Source organism: Electrophorus electricus, chromosome 4 (genome assembly GCF_041902795.1).
Source record: "Electrophorus electricus isolate QZ-2024a chromosome 4, ASM4190279v1, whole genome shotgun sequence".
NCBI classification, from domain to species: Eukaryota; Metazoa; Chordata; class Actinopteri; order Gymnotiformes; family Gymnotidae; genus Electrophorus; species Electrophorus electricus.
Genome location: NC_137500.1, coordinates 627361 through 649979, shown reverse-complemented (window position 1 = coordinate 649979; position 22619 = coordinate 627361). Strand labels below are relative to the sequence as shown.

The window sequence follows — 22619 nt, the reverse complement described above, 5'->3', positions numbered from 1 at the left end:
ATCAACCATATAAAAGACACAGATGGAGACAACTGTCCCACAATGCAGTTCTGGGGTTTGAACCAGAAATTGACTGGTTGTTAATATGGGTGCTGAAACATCAAATCATGTTTCACCTACTGTCATAAACCAAAATTCAAAGTCCTGCTGTTCGTGTTTGGCCCAGGGACACAATACACCAAAATCCAGACACACATAACTTCAAACTGCAGTCTGATGGCACTCCTGAACTGCACGTGACCAGTCTGCTTTAGTTTCACAGAAAAAAAGACCCACATCCTTAGTCCTGACCCCAGTGATTATAAGGCTGGGTCTGGTGAGCTGGCTGTCTGCAGTCAGCGCCAGGCGGCTATCGTCTCTGTTAGAGTCTACAGGGAGGATTTTTCAAGTCTGCACTTCCTCTGCAGATATCAGAAGCGTCAGCTCATTTGAATGCAGATGATACCAGGCAACCTCGTACTTGCCTGTCGTGTTGCAGGTCAGTGTGACATTTTCTTTCAGTCTAACAGTGAGTGTCAAGGAGGAGGATGATGGTCTTATTCAGAGCGACTTACAAAAGTGGCATTTGTCATTTACACTTGTTTTAAACACATAGATATTTAATAAATAAATAAATATATGAAGATTCCAAAATGGAGATAACAATACTTCATCCATCATCTGTGCAAGCATACAGTGGTGTGAAAAAGTGTTTGCCCCCTTCCTGATATCTTATTTTTTTGCATGTTTGTCACACTTAAATGTTTCATATCATCAGACAAATTTAAATATTAGACAAAAATAACACAAATAAACACAAAATGCAGTTTTTAAATGAAAGTTTTTATTATTAAGGGAAAAAAAATCCAAAGCTACATGGCTCTGTGTGAAAAAGTGATCGCCCCCTAAACCTAATAACTGGTTGGGCCACCACTAGCAGCAACAACTGCAATCAAGTGTTTGCAATAGCTGGCAATGAGTCTTTTACAGCGCTGTGGAGGAATTTTGGCCCACTTATCTTTGCAGAATTGTAATTCGGCCACATTGGAGGGTTTTTGAGCATGAACCGCCCTTTTACGGTCATGCCACAGCATCTCAATCTGATTCAGGTCTAATATTATCTAATATTTAAATTTGATTGATGAGCTGAAACATTTAAGTGTGACAAACATGCAAACAAATAAGATATCAGGAAGGGGGCAAACACTTTTTCACACCACTGTATATATACATACACTGTATGGAATTTATTTTTCAAATGTTATAGAAATCTTACATTGAAACTGATATTCATAATATAAACATTAACAAATTAGTAAAACACATACCAGTAGACAAAACTTGTGAATTTCCATACGACAGCATACTGAGTATCAGAAACAATGCCATGTTGTCTAATTGGTTTCTAGTTTTTGAAAAGTTATTTTTTTGATATTATGGATTGTTCAGGGTGAACAGTTCCTCATTCCATATTTATGGACTTATTCTTCTTCATTTAGAAGTGCAGTTCACTTTGAGACGTGTAAGCAAGTCCTGTGATCTACACACAGCCAACGTACTTCCTGAAGCAGTAGTGTGAACGTTTTTATGAACGGCTCTACCTGTGTATGTCAGGGATTCACAGTTGAGGAGCTTTCTTCTTGCGTTAAGGTACATGTAATATAAGTGGTCTGGAGGATATGAAAGTCACTTCAATCTCTGAGAACGTTTCATATTCTACCACTGTCTAACACTACATAACTGTTTCCAAGACAACCACTGCTGTGAGCTAAAGGTGTTAACCAGTTACTGAGAGCAACGTCTAGATTACCAGACACCTTTAACACAGATGCTCATTAGCTGGAGTCAACAGGCTGCTACATGGTGCGAACACTTGTTTGTTCTGGACCTTAACGATTTGCATGTTAACATGTAACGAGATTTATTGAATGATGTCAAAGCCCTAGTAACAAGTAAGATATATACAGGTACATACATAAATACAACACACATACATAAACATTCAATGCAGCAACTGTTCTTTCCCCTAAGCAAGCAAGCATGCATGCACAGGGCAAAAGTTTTGAGACTAGCAAAAATTTTGGTTTTCATAAAGTTTGCTGTATACACGTGCTGTCATCATTGCATTGCATCAAAAGGGCTTCACAGGCGATGACATTGCTGCTTGTAAGATAGTACCTAAATCAACCATTTATTGAATCACCAAGAACTTCAAGGAGAGAGGTTCAATTGCAGTGAAGAAGGTTCAGGGCACCCAAGAAAGTGTAAAAGAATTTCAAAGAATAAATAGAATAGACAAAGTATTTGGAGGCTTAATGATAATTAAAATAAAGCCAATGTAACATACAATGACAATTGACCAAATAAACACAAAAGGCATAAAAACTTTATTGATCTCAATGGAAATTCTAGTATCACAATACTGTACAAATTGCACAAGAGAAGACATACATTAAATCAGAATAGGGAAAGATTGTAAAAGAGCAGTTTTACTCATCTTTATATATCTAAAGCTTACTATGAATAACAAGAAAAATAATGCAAGATACTGCCTGCAGTGTTCACAGGTTTCTTGCCAAAAAGACAAGCATACCTACTTTATGTAGCTTAAGGCATAAACACTGACAATTTACCGTGCCTTCCGTTATCTCACGGCACCTTGGCGAGCTTTTTTCATATGTCGTGATGCTTTTGAATGCCTGTGTAACGGAGGTTTGCTTGGCTGTCACGTTAGGAAATTGTGAAAAGGTGAGCATTCATGGCTGGACTTTAGGCGTGCACTCATCACAGAGATGCCTATTGTCTCTTAAATGTTGGCAGGTTGTGGTGTTGTTTCACAAGGTTAGCACCAATACTCGACATCTTGTGCAGTACGTTTTTGACAAATGTCCGTTTTCCTGAAATCAAAATACTCCCACAAGATGTTTTTCTTTGGGCCTCATTCGTTTGCTCAGAATTGCTTCCCTGACATCAAGTTGCAGTTCACACATTCATTTTTATTGGGTGGATTTTTCCCTTGTAAAACTTGCAGGCTATTGGCCAATTTACAGCTCCAGCAATTCAAAAATTACATCAATTCCAATTGCAATTTTGATTTTTAAAAAATTTTTAAAGTTACAAATAGTTAAACACTTACAAGTTAAACAGTTAATCGTTCAGCCCTAGCGCAGCGGGCAGTCAGTGACCGTCACTGCTCACTTCCTGGTTCTGGAGGAGTGCAGATCTAGTAGAGCAAGCAGGTTAGCATCAGTGAATTTCCTGCAGACCTGATGATCCACTGTACTATCCTGTTTGGTAACAGAAGTGAACCAGACTGTAATGGCGGTGGTGACAGAGAAGGGCAGTGGAAGCTCAGTGGTTAAGGTAGTAATCAGAAGGTTGCTGGTTCAAGCCCCACCATGTTGCCACTGTTGGGCCCCTGAGCAAGGGTGTCAAGTTGTACGTAGTCATACTTGTAAATCATTTTGGATAAAAACATCAGCTAAATACCATAAATGTAAACTATGATGACTGTGTAGAATTGAACCAGCAGCTCTTGAGGTTGCGGTTTCTTTATGCTGGACCTGATTTTGATGTCCCACCTCTGGTCCATGATGAATGTTGTTTTCGGGAACCTGAAGGACTCCATAGCGATTACAGAGTTGTCAAGTATAGATTTGAGCACAGATCGAGCAGCATGTGATGGGTCAGCAATGATCTTCACTGCTCACTTCCTACTAAGAGTTGTTAGGGGTGTGAGGTTATTTCTGAAGTCCAGTTATCTCCACAGTTTTGCTGAGTTTTACTGCTCCAGAGAACCAGCTGCTCAGCCACTCATCTGTAATCACTTGTTACTGCCTCTGATGAGACCAATGACCGCAATGTCATCTGCAAGGTCATCAGTGATTAAGAGTGATTATTGACTGCCTGGCTAACACCAGAGTTCAAGCCCACTTTTGTCGTCATAGAACTGGTAGACACAGCAACTTTCGAATTATCTAGTGGAATAAGATGGCCAAAAGCAGTGGGGGTGGAATTATTAGAGATCTCCTTCTTGCTCGTGTTGTCTAGATCACATGTGTGCAATATGGTAGGACTAGCGATGAATTTGGGTTTTCTAGCTGGTCTTTTCATCTTAGTCTTTGGACCGCTATTAACAACTGGTAGACAATCCTCGTCCATATCTGGACCAGATTGGGGTTGAGTGACATCAGGTATCCAGCCATCTTCAGCCATATCATTGCTCACATTGTATAGATCACGTGTGCGATACAGTAGGACTAGTGACAAGTTTGGGTTTTCTAGCTGGTCGTTTTTGTCTTAGTCTTTGGACCACTAATAGCGACTGGTGAATAGTCCTTGTCCATATCTGAACCAGATTGGGGTTGACTGACGTTGGGTATCCAGCCATCCTCAGCCAAAGGAAGTACCAAATCCTGAACGTCTGAATCTACCGGAACTAGTATTATTACTGGGATGGCCTCATTCTCTACACTATTTGCCCGCCTAGAGTTGTAAGAGACCAAATCTGTCAACACGGTTAAGTTGTTGTCCATCAATTGCAGCTGTGCAGACAGTCCCTCTGATGCATCCAAGCGTGTTAGTACTGCTTCTACCGAAGCGGACAATAAACCAGATCCATAGGCGTCAAATCTAGAACAACAATCTGCAGTTAAACACCTGCCCGGGGTGAGCTTGAGGAATATACTGATCGCTCTTCAGTCCCGTGCACTGCTTGTGGAACCACTGGTCACAGTGGTCACAATGCATGCCCCCTGATGTAACTAGGTAACTGTGATGTAACTAACTCGAGACATCCTGGCCTACTACACTTAATTAGGGTGCCAAATGAGGCTGCCTTCGATCAGTAGTGGAAGATGGCGCCGGTGAGGTCGGCTGCCGTCACGACTACTCCGTCCACACCTTGCACTTTTTTCACTTTTTTTGCAATTTTTCCGCTCTTTTTTGCTATGTCTGTTCCCTCTAAAAGCCTTCTTTCTACACCACAACGTACATCTCATACAGCAGAGATGCTCTTATTTCTCTTGATCTACATTCACCTCAAGCCGGCTCTAACCCCGGACCCAAGCTGGCCGATAGAGATCCCAAGAGAGAACAAAGGAAGCAATGCGAGGAAAAGGCCTCGAGGGAAGTGAGCCGGCATCAGGAACAGGCTGAGGCCTCGGGCACACCAAACTCCCTTACCCAGCATCCTGCTAGCCAATGTCCAGTCTCTGGACAGCAAGCTTGACAACCTCTGGGCCAGGATAAAGGTCCACAGGGACATTCGGGACTGCAACCTCCTCTGCTTCACCGAGTCATGGCTGAACACAGCGGTACTGAGCCAAGCTATCCAGCCGCCCAAGTTCTTCTCAGTTCATCGCATGGACAAGACGGTGAATTCAGGGAAGTTGAGAGGTGGTGGAGTGTGTGTGATGGTAAACAACAGCTGGTGCAACAATAGCAATGTTGTTACTCTCGTCTGCTCCTGCTCACCCAACCTGGAGCTGCTCACCATCAAGTTTTTTCCCTTCTACCTTCCTTGTGAGTTCACCTCGGTCATTGTCAACACTGTGTACATTCTACCTCAGGCCAACACGGACAGTGCACTGTGTGAATTTCATGAGGCTCTCACACAGTTTCAGGTACAACACCGGGATGCTGCACTTATCGTGGTTGGGGATTTCAACAGCGCTAACCTCAAGCGTGCAGTGCCCAACCTTTACCAGCATTTACCTTCACCACCAGGGGAAAGAGGACACTATACCACTGCTACACCCCATACAAGGACAGCTACAAGGCACGAGCTCAGCCACCGCTTGGTAAGTTGGACCATGCTGCCATCTTCCTTATACCAAAATATAAACAAAGGCTGAAACGGGAAACTCCAGTTCAGAGGGAGCTCGCACGCTGGACAGAGCAAATGGTGGCCACTCTGCAGGACGCTCTGGATGACGTGGACTGGGACATGTTTCAGCGCAGCACTGATGATGTCAGTGAGTATACGGAGGCAGTAGTAGAGTTTATTGGGAAACTGGATGATACGATCTCAAGATCCACCATCAAGACGTTTCCCAACCAGAAGCCATGGGTGGACAAAACCATCCACGAGGCTCTGAACTCTGAACTCTCGCACAGCTGTCTACAACGCGGGAATCATCAGCGGGAACATGGACGAGTACAAGTCTGCAGTATATGGAGTGGGAAGGGCAGTGAGAGAGGTGACGTGGTGCTACAGGAGGAAACTAGAGTCACAGTTCCAGCAGAGTGGCTCTAGAACCCTGTGGCAGGGACTTGGATTACAAGAGCCCACCCGCTGCACTGATGAGTGCGGATGAGGCTAACGAGCTAAATACATTCTTTGCTCGCTTTGAGGTTGCATCTAGCAACGCTAATACTAACAGCGCTAGCACTAACAGTGCAAATGGTGCTATCGGTGCAGCCAATGGTGCATGCGCCAACCCCACCATAGGCCAGCGCCCTCTCATCATCATAGAGAGTGATGTGAGGAGAGAGTTCAAAAGAGTAGAGTCCCCAAAGCCTGCGCAGACCAGCTAGCCCTGGTATTCACCGACATCTTCAACCTCTCCCTGACGCTTGGTATCGTCCCATCCTGCTTCAAGCTATCCACCATCATTCCTGTCCCAAAGAAACCTCAACCTTCCGGCCCCAACGACTACCGCCCTGTTGCCCTCACATTGATCATCATGAAGTGCTTTGAAAAGCTGGTCAGAGACTTCATCACCTCTTCACTGCCAGCCTCCATGGACCCACTGCAGTTTGCATACCACCACAACCGCTCCACTGACAATGCACATCTGCTCGAGACCACACAGACCCACCTAGACAAAGGGAGGGGTAATTCTGTTAAAATGCTGTTTGTTGACTACAGTTCAGCATTTAACACTATTATCCCCTCCAGACTCACTACCAAGTTGGAGGATCTGGGACTGCATCCATCCCTGTGTGAATGGATCTCCAACTTCCTAACAGACAGAACACAATCAGTACAAGTGGGCAACTGTTTCTCATTCACCCTCACCCTCAGTACTGGAGCTCCTCAGGGTTGTGTCCTAAGCTCCCTGCTCTACTCACTGTACACCTATGACTGCGTGGCCACTTCCAGCTCTACCATATTTGTCAAGTTCGCTGACGATACTGTCATCATAGGCCTGATCTCAGACAATGACGAAAGGGCCTACCTGGTGGAGATTAAACACCTGGAGAACTGGTACCAGGAAAATAATCTGCTTCAAAATGTCAGCAAGACAAAGGACCTGATTGTGGACTGCAGCAAGAAGCAGGAGCGGCATTACCATCCTGTGAGGATCAATGGAACCACAGCGGAGAGAGTAGACAGTTTCAGGTACCTTGGAGTTCACATCTCGCAGGACCTGCCCTGGTCCAGCCAACCACAAACTCCCTGGCAAAGAAGGCTCATTAGCGTCTTTACCACCTCAGATGCCTAAGAGACTTCAGACTGCCCTCCAAGGTGCTGTGGAACTTCTACACCTGTTCTCCTCATGGAGAACATCACAGCCCGGTTTGGGAACAGCACCAAGCAGGACAGACAAGCACTCAAGAGGGTGGTGTGTTCAGCAGAGCGCATCACTTCCTGAACTGCAGACCATCTATTACAAGTGTTGCCAGACCAAGACCAGGAGGATTGTGAAGGACCCCACCCATCCCACCAACAGACTCTTCTCTCTGTTGAGGTCAGGGAAGCGCTTTTGCTCCCTGAAGACCAACACAGAGAGACTGAAGAGGAGCTTTTTCCCACAGGCCATTCGAGCCCTGAATCAGAGCAACTGATGAACTGTGGGGACCACTCAGTGTACTGTGAATGATGTCAAGAATGACATCATAAAAAGACTGTAATAACTGCAAATTGTAAAAAAAAAAACCTGGAAATTGTACATTGTGTATATACATATTATACATATACTGTGTTCCCTGTATCTCTCCTCAGCTCGGATGGACAGAGCAGTTCCAAAAGCATTTCACTGCGAGTCAAGGCCATAATATAATATCAAGAGCTTTATAGTATAATATCAATAGCTAATATATAATATCAAGATATAATATCAAGAGCTAATAGCTAATAGCTAAGATGTAGTTAGAAAAGTTCCGCATATAATAAAAATAATAATGCACCTGTCTAAAATTATTTAGCCATAATTACATTTCTCAAAAGGAAAAACATGGAGCATATGTTATCCCCGTGTTTCTATAACTGTCTCCGGAGCAGAGCCTCTGTTTTGTTCAGATCACACTTCTCACTTTCTGCAGCTCTTTACGTCTAATTCCATGTTTTTGTGCTTTTATCCCACTTAAGTCTAAATTTTCTTACTTAATTTTACAAAATTGTATATAGGTACATATACTCTCTTAATTCCTGTCTTAACTTCACAATCATCCCGTTATACATTTTTTATGTTAACTTAGATTTAATTATGATTATTGATATTGCAATTTGCAATGAAGTTTCTAAGTAATGTTAATTCAGTTGTGTATTAAGCCTAAAATGCCATGCATGTCAAATATGATATATGACCTCTGGACCCGGCCCTTTCATCATCTAACGAAAAGTAATGATTAAAAAAAAAAACTTCTGAAAATTGTTTTGAATCTTCCTACTGGTCCATGAATGAAGGACAAGCATTTTCATGTGTTTACTACACCATTGCGCTATAGCTGCTAGCACTGCGACAACACAGGAGAAGATTTCTAGAAAACACTGACAGATTGAAGCAATTTAAGTGCTGCCTACTTTCACGTACATTGTTGAATTTTGCCAGATTTGTGCCTGAAATGTACCTGATTTGTGCCTTTGTTAATATATCTTCTTTGTGGTTGTGAGTATGCGAGAGTTTGTGTTTGATTCTGTTTTGTCCGTGTAATCCTCGAGAGTTGTAACGTGTGCTGGCCCGAGTGCCGAAGGGCGCGGAGCAGGACGCACAGACTCTTAACATGGACGAACATTTATTACAAATAATAAGACGGCACTCACATCTAACATGACCGACATATATGAATACATTTAACAAACAACGAGCACAGCGAACATGACCACTAACACGTTACGTCTACTAACATAGCCCTAATGACCAACACTCTGCACACTACAACAAGGGTTTATATAGACAGACGGGACAAGGTACAAGTGTGTGCAAGCGTGGCCATGAACAAATCCTCCCACTGCAAAGCGGCGGGCCAACCATGTGACTCGTGGGAGGCGAGAGATTCGTGACACACACACACACACACACACACACACAGACAGACACACACACACACACACACACACACATACATACACAGACACACACACAGACACAGACACACACACACACACACCCAGACACACACACAGACACACACACACACACACACACACACACACACACACACACAGACACACACACGCACACACACAGACGTACATGGGGAGGAGTCTAGGAGGAAGGGGGCTGTGCTGTGACAGACTTTACTTTAACCAGCTAACTCGAAAAATAATATTTGCATAAATTTAAAACTAACAAGAAACAATTATTAAATTCCATGCATGTATCCTTTACAAAGATTGAAATATCAAGCCTGTATAATTAAGAACATAATATAAATGGAGTCAATGTAACTACAAATCATGGGAGTGAAAGACTGATCTGATACTAGGTCTGATACTATTCTCAGACCTGTGCCACTGCTGACTGTGTTCACCCATGTGTACACTCAGTAGGACTGATACTGTTCTCAGACCTGTGCCACTGCTGACTGTGTTCACCCATGTGTACAATCAGCAGGACTGATACTGTTCTCAGACCTGTGCCACTGCTGACTGTGTTCACCCATGTGTACAATCAGCAGGATTGATACTGTTCTCAGAACTGTGCCACTGATGACTGTGTTCACCCATGTGTACAATCAGCAGGACTGATACTGTTCTCAGACCTGTGCCACTGCTGACTGTGTTCACCCATGTGTACAATCAGCAGGACTGATACTGTTCTCAGACCTGTGCTACTGCTGACTGTGTTCACCCTTTGTTTTTCTGCCTCTTGCTTCCTTCAACAAGACTCAACAGAACGAAGCTGTTCTACTGTGAGGCTCATAACTGTGTGGTGTCGCTACGTCAACATCACGTGAAGTAACAGGTCAGTGCTTTTTCACAGTGTAGTGCATTTTAATTTAAAAAGAAACCCTTTATTTGTGGTTATTAAGTAAACTATTCTGTTTATGTGGGAACTACCATTTCATTGTAAAAATGTTTCTATGTCCACGTTATAATACTTTGAGAAGTTTGTCATCTGTGCTCATCCGTGCAAGACTCCACCTTCCCCACAGTACAGAGTTATATCGCTTTCAGAACTGTGTGCTTTCATTTCTGGGATGGATTTCCAACGAATGTCGTGCTTTCAGGAGAACAGAATGGAAGCCATCCTTCGGGAGCACGTAAGTGTCATAGCGTCGTTTATTGGATGGATCATCGGAATCATATCCTGTGCTTTGCCCTGGTGGAAGGTAATCATCAATGGACAACCTCCGATAACCTTGGAAGGCATCTGGATGAGATGTGTGCAGGAGACTGACCAGGAGAAAAGATGTGTATACTATAAGTCCACACAGGAGATCAGCACTGACCTGCTGGCCGCCCGTTTCTGCTGCATCAGCTCCATTGTGCTGGGAATGCTGGGAGTCTTACTGTCTGTCGTAGGGTCCAAGTGCACTAACTGCACACAGAGCAGAGTCAAGGTGAAGAGCACTGCTGCAGTGATATTAATCTGTGCTGCAGTCTTACTGCTGATCCCCCTGGGCTGGTGTGCGTATACATTCATTGCCTGGCTCATACAGCCTGTGCCGGGGGCCGGGATACAGATGCCAGGAAAGTCTTTCTACCTCGGGGGGGCGTCTGCCCTCCTCCTGCTGGTAGGGGGAGCACTGAACTTTCCCTGTAAAAAACACCACGAAAAAGTCTTAGGATTGGCTCAGAGAGTTTGGTATACGACTAATATGAATAACATCTTTACATCTGAGTGGTAATCATGTAGAGTTTTTTCAGTCAAAAGAAAATGTATTCAGCATTACTGTACATGCTTAACCTCTACGTCTGCATTAACCTCTGCATTTATTTAGCAGATAATTGAAAGGCATGTATTGAAATGATCAGGTTAATTATAAGTATGTATCGTAATGGTAATAACAAAACATTTATATAAAAATAACAACATTCCCTATCAGAGAACAATTATTTCCGGAATGTTTTTTGTTTTTCTTTGTACTGTTTAAAATAAAGATTTTGAGGCTGGTGTTTTACTCATATCTCCCATGCCACCTTAAATGGTAGTACAAAAAGATTCAAGATGAAATTTGAAGAAATGTCCCTTAACATGGAACTACATCCTCTGTTTTGCTCAGAACTGATAAAGAGCTGACACATATCATTTCTATACATATACATATCTAATTAATACCAATAACAATGTGTTTTCTTTAATATTTGGTCACCAATGGAAGGTTTTCTGTGCATATGGTAGCTGTAGTACACGACCAACTGGCAGAAACACGCTAGCAGGAGCTGCAGAGGCAGTGGACATTTTCTGTTTTCACTTGTGCATTTTATTTCTGAATTCGACAAATATCTGAATCGTTGAAGGACAAAATATGCCCATAATGATTGTGCATTTGTGTTACACATCCAGCAGGAACAAGGCGAGAGGCAGAATACAAATGCAGGAAGCTCTTTATTGACAAAACCATGGGAGGCTAATAAACTGAGACACGGGGAAAACACTGAGGCAAAGTAACACATGAACTAATGAACAATAAAACAAGGGTGCTAACGACTCTACACATGGCTAAACGAACCAAAATAACCAACAAACAGAAATACAAGACACAGGGCTTAAATAACTGAAACTGATGACTACTAAAAAGACGCAGGTGAACCTAAAACAAAGACTGTAACCAAGGAATAGATGAGGGGCGAAGAAAACGAAACCAAGGAACAAAGAAGTAGTGGAAAACAGACACGACAGGGAAACCATGGAAACAAGGATGCCAGGAGGGTGGCCCATGGTGACAATTTGTTACACTCCACTTTATGTGTTTTGCTCCACTGCTGGGTTTGCTACGTGTTGGTATGTGCTGTGGGTTTGGTTCGTGTTGTCTGTTGTAATCGCAACCCAGACCCATAACTGTGTCCTGTCCATGTTTGGGCTCTTCCACCTGACCTGTCTCACCTGTGCCTTCAGGGGTGAGTGTGTGTTTCATTTTATAGCTTGTGTTCTTGTTTGGACCGACCTTCCGTATTCTGACTTTGGCTGTGTACCCGGTTCATGATTGTCGTTTACGCGCCATTTGGAATTGGTTGTCGATGTGAATAGTGTATATAGTGTGTTATACTAAACTCTGTAAATATACTATTAATCTATCATTATATGTTGGTCGTAGATGAGCAGTACGGGGTGATGCCATTTATTTTGGGCTTTATTTGTCTTTGTCTAGGCTTTTTTGTCTGTTATTTTCTCCATTAGGGAAGTTATCTACTCTGTTTTCGTTCTAGGACAGTATGTTTATTATTATGGCTTGTGTTGTCTGTTGTAATCGTAGCCCAGACCCAGAACTGTGTCCTGTCTGTGTTTGGGCTCTTCCACCTGACCCGTCTCACCTGTGTCTTCCAGTGATGATGTCGTCGTCCTGTGTCATCACCCGCAAAGCCCTGCAGCTATCAAAGAGTCTATGAAGATGCTCTTCTGCCCAGCCTAGAGCGCACTTGTGCTTGCTTTATTTGCTTGCCTTTTAGCTGATTGTTTTGTGTTATGATTACTCTTGCCAGTGTACATATGCATGCATGTATATATGTGTAGATAGGTCTGCGTAAATAGCTTTGAGTATTTCTGTAGGCCTCTTCATTTGTGTACTCTGTTGTACATATCGCACTAGCTGCAGGGTTGGCCTCTGTTCCTGTGGTGTTTTCTGCCCACACGCAGCCAATCATTTCCTAACGAGTCACCCACATCAAAGGACATTAAAGCATCATTCCTCAAAAGCACAGCCTCAGACTGAAACTTGTCCCAGACGTTGTGCCTCTCTAACGCAGCTGAGAGTTGTTTGGACACAGATTTCTACATCCTGTAGACAATGAAGAATTATTCATAGGCAATATTGATTGGTCAATAACAGGTAAAGTGTAAAAAAATGTAAAAATAAAGGTGACGTGATGAACGTCGGGGGCGGGGGCGGGGGGTTAAAGGAGGAACAGGATGCAGGTAAGATTCTCCACACAGCAAACAGCCACAAACGGTAAGAGAGGCGATCGTGCTACACAGTGCAGATATTGTAGGAACAGTACCCAACAATGTGGTACACAACAAAGTGGTTTAAATACACACAGTAAAGATGTAACGAGAGGTGAGGAGGCCTGGCTTTAAAACAAGAGGAATGTCAACAAAAGCACATAGTGAAATGTCAAACACAAATCATAACAATTACAAATCCACGTGGCTAAACCACGTGGGATAGAGAAGAGGGGAGCAGGATGTTACAATACAGAGGATGGTATTACATCCAAGGAGCTAGAAGATGACTTCATTCTTCTAATCGAAAATCATCAGATCTTCTAGGCTAATAGATAGGAAATAGTCCAGATCTATAGGAGGTTAACGGGGGAAAATATTGGATAAACAGTTTACAGGCTAAATATTGGACCTAATACATGACAGCCCTTTATACAAGGTATCACTTGGAAACACTGAGAGAAAACAACACATCCTACACTGAAATGTGCTGCACTTAGTAAATGACTTACCTGTACGCTTACCTTTAATCCCCAAAACACCCCATCAGATGTCAAAAGAACAGCCCTTGCACAATGAGGAGGTGATGAAGAAATATCTATGCACTGGTTGAGAGTGAGGAGGGACGAAGAACACTCACCTGTGACAAAGCAATCATGTACCTACCTACGCTCAGCGGTACATACCTGTATTCCAGCTAGAAGTTCTGTTTGTGACAAACCTATGAGAGGAATCGAGAGCACTGAGGATCCTGGTAGAGAGAGTGAAGCAGGATAATCCCAGGACCCAGGACTGATAGATGATGAGAGCAAGCCTGAACCAGAGGGTCACCATGCACTTGTGCATAGTTTTCCCAGGCTTACTCTGACCCCTAATACTGACAATCAGTCTCAGACTGCTAGGAGATCTACGAGAGATAGGAGGCTAACACAGAGGATCACCTACCCCACACAGGATCACCTACCACATACAGGATCACCTATTCCACAGAAGTTCACCTACCCCACACAGGATCACCTACCTCAGTACAACACCCTCAAAGTTTGGTCACATTTGTATTTCTATGTTTATCTTTTTATTTCCATTCACCATTTGAATTTGCTTGTCAGTACACTTGCTAATGGAATGCCGTGTGTTTCCTGTAGCTATACCGTGTGTTTCCTGTAGCTACCAGTAGGAGGCAGTGTAACACTGGCCGTGATGATTACCTACCGTATTCTCTGAATTTCCTCTCGGACCAGAGGGGCTTTTGTGAAAGCAAACCAGGTCTTCTGTCTCATCATTCTGATCAGTTGGTGTAGTGGGTAACAACGCTGCCTCTTCGGTGGAGGATGGGGTTCAAACGTCCATCTGAGCAAGTGCGCTATGCTACAACAATAAGAGTCCTTGGGAAAGACTCCTAACGCTAAGATCACATACCTCTGACCCTACTTTGAAGTTGGGAGCAACACAACCTGTTTTAGATGTGATATCCCTGGCCAATGTACTAAATTTGGAACATTATTCAGTTTTGGAGCGACGTGTCAGCAAAGCACTTCGCATTGAAGTTTTACAGTAAGTAGATAATTTTAACCCATGCTGTGAGAGTTATTTGAAATATTGCTGAATGTCTGTAACCTTGGATACTATATGCATTGTATGACATTAGTGTGATTTTGTTTAGACTCTAGTTTATAATCTAGAACTTCCTTGAGGGCCAAGAGCTACAAGTGGCAATGTAATTTACTGACCACAATCGCCAAATTACAAAATGGGAGAGCTGACCAGCTGTAGTCCATAGATTTTATGTCTGGCATAAAGGTAAACATCATTTCATATTGTCACGGACTGCTCCGCCCCCATTAGTCATGTGGTACGGCCGCCGCGTGGAGGGGGATCCACATGTACTGTGTTTATTTTGTAACCACGCCCCTGGGATTGCACACACGTGCGCAGGGTTTAATGTTAATGTCCGTGTGTGCTCCCTTTGTTGGTCATTGTCGGTACGTCTGTGTTAATCCTGATTATTGTAGCCGTAACATTGTTTTGTGTAGTCTGTTATTAATGTATAGGTGTTCTATGTTTAACGTTAAGTGTACAGTCATGTTTTCCGTCAGTGTTATGTGTGAGTGCCACCCTTTTTGTATATGTTTAATGTCATTAAATGTTTCACAACATCAAGGGTGTCTGTGCGTCCTGCCCTGCGGCACTCGGGCCAGCAGCAACATTGTACATATTTCATATACTGTTAAATATCTGATTAATAACATATCGAAGGAAGTCAAGTTTCCCTTTGTAATTTGTGTAAAACCTGCCTAAAATTAAATGTCATCGGCGCTACATTTAGCAGGTTTTTAGAGTTGTGTGCTGAAAACGTTTTACCTGATTTTTATTGTATAATAAGACAAGATACAACTTAGGCTATCCTCTCAGAAAAGGTGGGAGAATTGCTGACTACTGATGCTTACGGAGATGTGGTTGAACATCAACATTGCCGACTCGACTACTGATCTAGCAGGCTGCACGTCTTCCGTGTCAACAGAACAGCGGATTCCGGCAAAATCCAGGGAGGAGGTTTGAGTATTTATGTAACCATTTCATGGTGCAATAACAGAAGGTCATTGAAAGGCATTGTTCTGCTGATCCTGAACTGCTCATGGTACAGTGTAGGACTTTCTATCTACCTAGAGAGTTCACGGCTATTAGCACCACTGCAGCATACATACCCCCACATGCTACTGCTAACGTCGCACTCAAGCAACTACAATGTGCCGTTAGTGTGACGTTTGGAGGCGTAGCATGATGCGGGGACGAGCCGTGTCTAACACAACAACAACATTTTTATTTTACGCATAGACGACAACTTGGTTAGCAAGCTAACCCGGGTAAAACAACGACAAAGGACTTATATACATGCGCACTAACGACACAATAAGGAGCAGGTGTGAAACACAAGGAGTGCGTGGTCATGCAGAAGAACACACACACACGGAGACGTTTGGGGAGAGGGGCCGTAACGTGACAGTTGGTAAACAACAGACAGAGGACCTGGACAATGCCTTTATCATAGGCCGTCATTATAATCGCATTATCTCAGGACTGGTTTACCAACATTTCTCTTTTTAACAGAGGTATCCTTTCTGGACTGCACTACAATGATAACTGGTTGCATTGATTCCTGGTTGCAGTGGTCCATCTGCTATCCAAAACTCAGAAAAGGAGACTACTCAGTCAAGACAAGGTGAGTAATAATACCTGGGGAAAATTAAGAGTTTTTTTCTTGCATATGGGCAGGTATATATCTGTAATTGGTTTGTGTAATTGTTCATGTGGAAGCTTTAACCCTGATTATTATCAGGAATTATCATTGTAATGAATGTGTTTCCATTTGTTAATGTGTAAACACTCAACATATATCAGATAAATGTCAGAATACACAGAGGAGTTGATGGAGAAGGTACTTCTCAACAATATACATACATTGTTATATATTTTTGTATATATTTCCTTATACACCCCTGTTTCTTTCCTCAGTTTGGACAGAACACTCACAAAACCATTTCACTGCGAGTTATACCGTGTATGTCTGTGTACGTGACAAATAAACCAAACTTGAACTTTAACTTGAACTTCTTGTTCAAGAACAGAAATGCTTCTGCAGTGTACAGAGTTGACCAGGTATACAGTCACCCCCACCACCGTCTGCTGCTATGGCCCGTGGTTGATTTACTGTTGTGTCTTCCTGGGTATCCCCAGGTCCAACGGATTAATTGTCTGTAAGCAATGTATCTAGATTTTCTGGAATGATAAAAAATGATGTCAAATATTACTTAGAAACAATAAAAAAAATCATACTCTTTGTCTATGTTACTGTGGCATGTAACCTGGGTTGTGAATGCAGTTGTTTTTGTTTCATCTATTAATTATGTAGTTTTGTCTATTAGCACAGAGGGCTGTTTTTAGTACATGTACACCCAGACATACTGCAGTGAATCCAGGATACATGTTCATGTACACATACATCCACACAGAACGTGGTGAATGCAGGATGCATGTTAAAGCACACGTACATACAGACAGAACGTGGCAAATCCAGGATGCCCAGTAATACACTAAGCATTAGCTTCCTCAGAAAGGACACAAACATAGTTGCTGCAGCAGACACTTTTGTCAAGTGTTACCATGGAACAAAAGGGTTTATTTGGGCTTATACTGCTTGCTCTATTTCATGCTGATTGTTTTGTGTTGCTTTTTTATATTCCTGGTTGAATGTTGGCTGATCCCGAGTTTTCTTTTAATATATTGTTGGGTTGTTTGACTGCTGTTTGCTGACACCTTCATTTTACTTGAAACAATTAGTCCTGTTTGATTTGTACAATATAACACCAATATGTCACATTGCCTGTGAAAATGTTTTGAATCAGAATAGGAATCAGGCATTATTGGTCAAGTGTGTTTGTACATGCAAGGAATTTGTGCAAAGTCTCACAGTGGCTCACAGTACACAGTATAAACTACACAAAATACAACATGTATTACACAGTATACAATATACAGTATACAGTACTGCAGGAAAGGGGAAAAATGTGCAGTAAGGTACAGAATGTTTAGTCGATAGATAGATAGATAGATAGATAGATAGAGAACACATTTAACAAAACTATATATAGAGATACTGAAGATAGAAGTACACAGTTTATATATATATATATATATATATATATATATATATATATATATATATATATATATATATATATATATATATATATATATAAACCTTGTGTAGTTCACTACAAACACTACAGACTGAACCTCTAAATCACACACCCTACACCCGCTAGTGACTCCAAACACAGAAGATGAAACTCAGATTTACATGAACAAGGCTGAGTGGTTCTTTCTCCCAGAATAGAGCAGCAGATGTTTAACTTCTACAGCCAAACTCACTCATCCACAACAAAACTGTACTAAATCTACAACTAAAGAAACTCTCATAATACTGACAATCGCAATTAACTATAATAAAACAATGTCCAAAATTAAGCTTTATTTCACTACAACAAAAACAAAGGTATATCAGCAGGAAACTGAATAGAGGAAATGTAATCTAAGATTATGTAAAATTAAACTCCATTTTAGATGTTTGTGTAAGCAGATCTAGTTAAATTCTATCTTGGATCTGCTAGATTTCACAGTGGCTCTTTCAGAATGTGATTGGATGATTGTCGTTGTCATGGGAGACCGTACAGCCAAACCCCTCCCCCTTTTCCCAGAGTGCATTAACACACACATTAACTGCACAATGAATGAACATACACTTCACAGTCAAATTGAATAATGTAACTGTACTTACTGTTCAGAGGTGTTTACTCCTCACCCAGTGTTTCCCAAAGTTAAACTAGTAGATCACCTCATTTAACCTCTACTGCATACAGCCTGCACACCATAATAAAATATAACCTCATATTCAGAGGAAACATGAGACCCATCAACAGACCTAAACCAGAAGAACAAATGAAAGTGTAGCTCAGCTGGCCCAGACTGTACTGTGTGTGTGAGTCAGATTTACATGGACAGGGTGTCCTCCACACTCCCAGAATAGAGCAGCACTGTGTCCAGATGTCCAGTCTCCCCGGGGATCCAGAGTGAGCTTAGAGTCCCATTACTTTAGTTTCAACATAAGCATGGAGACCCATCCTGCCTCATACTAGCATTATGGGACTCAGCTACAGAGGGACTGGAGGCAGTAGGAACACACCAAGTGTGCATTAACACTTTCTCTTAATGCTCACACTGGTCTCACATCTTTCTCAGATGGGATGCACTTGTTTCACTCCTTCACTTTAAACTCTTTCAAATGTTTTGCTCAGTACATTTCAGCTGGAGTGGAAAATCTCTTAGAATGACTAAATCATGTTTATGTTACAATTTGTGTGTGCTTTTTGCTTTATAAGCTTTTCTACTAGTTGAAGTGTGTTAAATTGTTTTATTGATGTTAAAATTCAGCACACATTTATAAGATTGCATGTTAAATTTGTTTGTGTGAAATTGTTTTCTTTTAATTAAATTAATTCAAAGTATTTATAAAATGTACTGTTTTTTTGTAAATCTTTTTCTCATTTTAATGTAAAAACTGTTCACATTTCAAACTAGAATTTCAACTGGAAAGAATAAATATAAAGAAAGTAATTTTAGAGTCTAAGGATTTTATTGAAATGACAAAGTGGAAGAGAATTTTATGAGTGAAGCCCAAATTTGTGTTGTAAAGTCCCAGTGAAGCAGAAGAGAGTGTGTAGAGTAAAGCAGAGGATGGTAGGAGCTTCACTCCTCAGGACACTGCTCTCTACTCAATGTCTGTGTGACAGGAGACTGGGAGTCCTTGGTGGCCTCACAGGTCACTGTCTTCTTCAGCCACTCCTCCTTCTGGAGGGTCAGGGTGCTGCTCCAGCTGTAGAGGCCGTCCTTCTGCAGAAGCCCGGAGCTCTGGCTCACCCCCGAGCTGGAAGGTGGCTTACCAGCCACCCTCCAGCTCAGCTTCCAGTCTGAGGGGAAGCCCTTGTTGGCCAGACACACGAGTGTGACCTTCTCCTGCTGCAGCTGTACACTGGAGGGGGGCAGGACCGTGAGGGTGGGTGTGGCGTCACCTAGGAGACACAACACAGTCTACAGCTCACATAGGCAGGGACACCTGTCAATCATTACAGAGACTGTGGAGTCAACAGATATTTATTTGTGTGTGTGTGTGTGTGTGTGTGTGTGTGTGTGTGTGTGTTCACAGTTTCATTTCCCTTATTTCTTATAGAGCAGAATGATGTTCAGTGATGCATTAGAAACTCATCACATTCTATTTTAACCTACTTCAGTTTTTTTTTAAGACATTTTAGTTTTGACTCAATGATAATTATTAATTAACGCTAACAGTGGATTATTAAAATATTGTGATGTCTCATTCAGAAATATCTGTCGGAGTACAACTGCATCGGACATCTGATATGGCTTCAAAAATGTAATCTATATCTGATAACGTTAACACCCTTAATTATAACCTGTAACACAGACTGTGTGTGTATATCACGCAGTCTTCACCCAACATTGACTGTACCTCAAAGATTTGCGACGGATTTGATATAAATGTGACCATCCAGAATAATCGCCAGATTTTCATTTATCATTCTGTTTTTATCTTTTCAATAAATAGTTACTGAAGATTTCAAACGGTAATCTTTGGAAAATAAATGGAAAAAAAACTTGGGATTTCATTCTATACAAAGTACAAGTATATTCGTTCTTCAAATGTAGGATATAACGGCTAAGATCATTTAAACTAGTAATAATATCCTAAAATAACTTGCAGCTTCTGTTTTCTAGTTCTGAAGCTGCGTTATTGAATATTGCTAAATGCATTGAACAATCTTATTTTTAGTTTATCTTTTAGTGTCCTATATATTTGTACACATTTGGGGTTTTTTGGTTTTTTTTAGATGAAAATTCGTTTCAGAAACAAGTACTCGTGGTAAAGCCTAAAGCTCCTCGCGTACTGCTGTTCGATCAAGATATAATTCAAAGTGAAAAAAATGACATGATTATTTATAATGAAGATCAAGTACAAATAATTACTGAACATTTTCAGAAACATTTTTAATCAAATTACTTTCGAATAAATAGTAAAAAGTTACTTACGTCCAACTGACAGTTTCGTCCCTCCACCAAAAGTCCTCCACAGTGATACAAACTCGTTCAGTGGTCATACAAAATCCTCCTGTTGGAAACACGCCGCTCTTTCAGCGCTTCACACCGCGCTAGTTCTAACCAATAGTCCAATATTAATGGATCTCAATCATTTACTCACGATAATAAGCGCCCAAACTCAGCCTGTATTTTATTAACAAGCTTTAAAGCAGTATATTTAAACTGATGCCATGTTTGGGTGTTTAAGATATTACTAAAACATGTTTAGTCTGTATTAATTTTGACACGTTTTATCAGGTTTCACATTTTTATCATAAAATGAACATTAGAGTTAGAATTAGAACATTAGAATAAGCTGCATGGTAATAACCAAACTTGTTGAATAATGTACAACCTACCGAGAAAATGCATCTGACTCAGAGTGAACATTTGATAATGTAATTAAAAGCTCTCTCAGCGCTGCACACCGCGCTAGTTCTAACCAATAGTCCAATATTAATGGACCTCACTCTAATGAGTGCTAATAAACGCCCAAGCTCAGCGTGTATTTTTAACAAGCTTTATATTTAAAACAGTAACATATCTAAACTGATGCCGTGCTCGGGTCTTTAAGATATTAATTAAATATGTTTTGTTTGTATTAATTTAACATATTTTGCCAGATCTCAGTCCTGTAATCCTGATACAGACAGACTGGCCTACAGTAACCTGCAGAATACCTCATACTGAAGGTACGGAGAGTTAGAACGGTTTACAAATACCGCCCTCTGCTGGTCAATGAAGGAACTATTCACTTAAGCTTGACTTTAAATGAGACAGATATGACGTTTGCTAAAATGAAGACACGTAACAGACATGGGCGCGACTAGGGACTTTGGGCCCCATCAAAAGACACACTGTGCCCCAACTTAACCACCACTACAGTTTGTTAGAGCCCCTGTCAGTCAAGGGCCCTAAGAATCGTCTTTACACTTAGTTTGTCTTTAATCATATTTCAGGGTGTCTCCCTCCCTGTGTGTGTGAGTTCTTTTCTATTACTGATTATCAGTATGATATTAACTATTCTGCTGAATAAACAATGAGTTGTTTGTTTTGAAAATCCAGCCATTATTCTTCCAAGGTTCACCTACCCCTGATGTCATGATGTTACTGAGCCTCAACCCATCTCAGCTGCCATGGCTCCTCCCACCACCCCCTGATATCCCTTTGCTGTAGCCCACCACACCACCACCCCAAACAACTGCTTGTCTGATGCCCTTGATGGATGTTCTCGAGCTTGATGGGCGCACCATCTGGACCAGACTAGGACCTCTAGAAAACTGGAGTAGACATTAATAGCTTTTTTTTTTTTTTTTTTGGCCATTATTTATTTATTTTTCTCTCTCACTACTTATTCTGTTCCTTATTGTTTAAATTTTTACTATTGTGGTGGACATTGTCAGCCAGAGGAGGATGGACCCTCCTTTGAGTCTTGGTTCCTCTCAAGGTTTCTTCCTCGTGCTCTAGGGAGTGTGTTATATGTTCATAGAGATGCACAGATAGAGAATTCTGCTCCTTCTCCTTCTTCATTATAGCCTGTGTGCTGTCAAGCAGCAATTCTAATCCAAAATGTTTATAGTTGAACAGACTTCATATTGTGGGATTTCCACATATTGGTTTCCACATACAAACAAATTTTTATCATTAACTATGTAA

At 41.6% G+C, this 22619-nt stretch overlaps 1 long non-coding RNA gene and 1 pseudogene across 9 annotated transcripts; one reads left to right on the top strand and one right to left on the bottom strand.

The window, feature by feature from the left end:
• The first annotated feature begins 200 nt into the window (after window positions 1-200).
• LOC113583848 (uncharacterized) lies at window positions 201-17919 on the top strand. Of its 8 annotated transcripts, XR_014123003.1 has the most exons (9): window positions 201-478; window positions 10034-10112; window positions 10378-12211; window positions 12568-14294; window positions 14399-14807; window positions 14917-15053; window positions 15671-15806; window positions 16362-16473; window positions 16767-17919. It is a non-coding gene; the product is annotated as an uncharacterized LOC113583848 (long non-coding RNA). The 8 variants fall into 8 exon arrangements; XR_014123001.1 differs by lacking the exon at window positions 14917-15053 and having other exon boundaries at window positions 205-478; window positions 12639-14294; window positions 15666-15806; XR_014123000.1 differs by lacking the exon at window positions 14917-15053 and having other exon boundaries at window positions 205-478; window positions 12568-14278; window positions 15666-15806.
• A 1505-nt stretch (window positions 17920-19424) lies between these two features.
• LOC145657610 (immunoglobulin kappa constant pseudogene) lies at window positions 19425-21648 on the bottom strand (annotated as a pseudogene). The gene is made up of 3 exons (XR_014123490.1): window positions 21644-21648; window positions 20916-20950; window positions 19425-19879 (listed from the first exon to the last, which is right to left on the bottom strand). The product of XR_014123490.1 is annotated as an immunoglobulin kappa constant pseudogene (transcript).
• Between the last annotated feature and the right edge of the window lie 971 nt (window positions 21649-22619).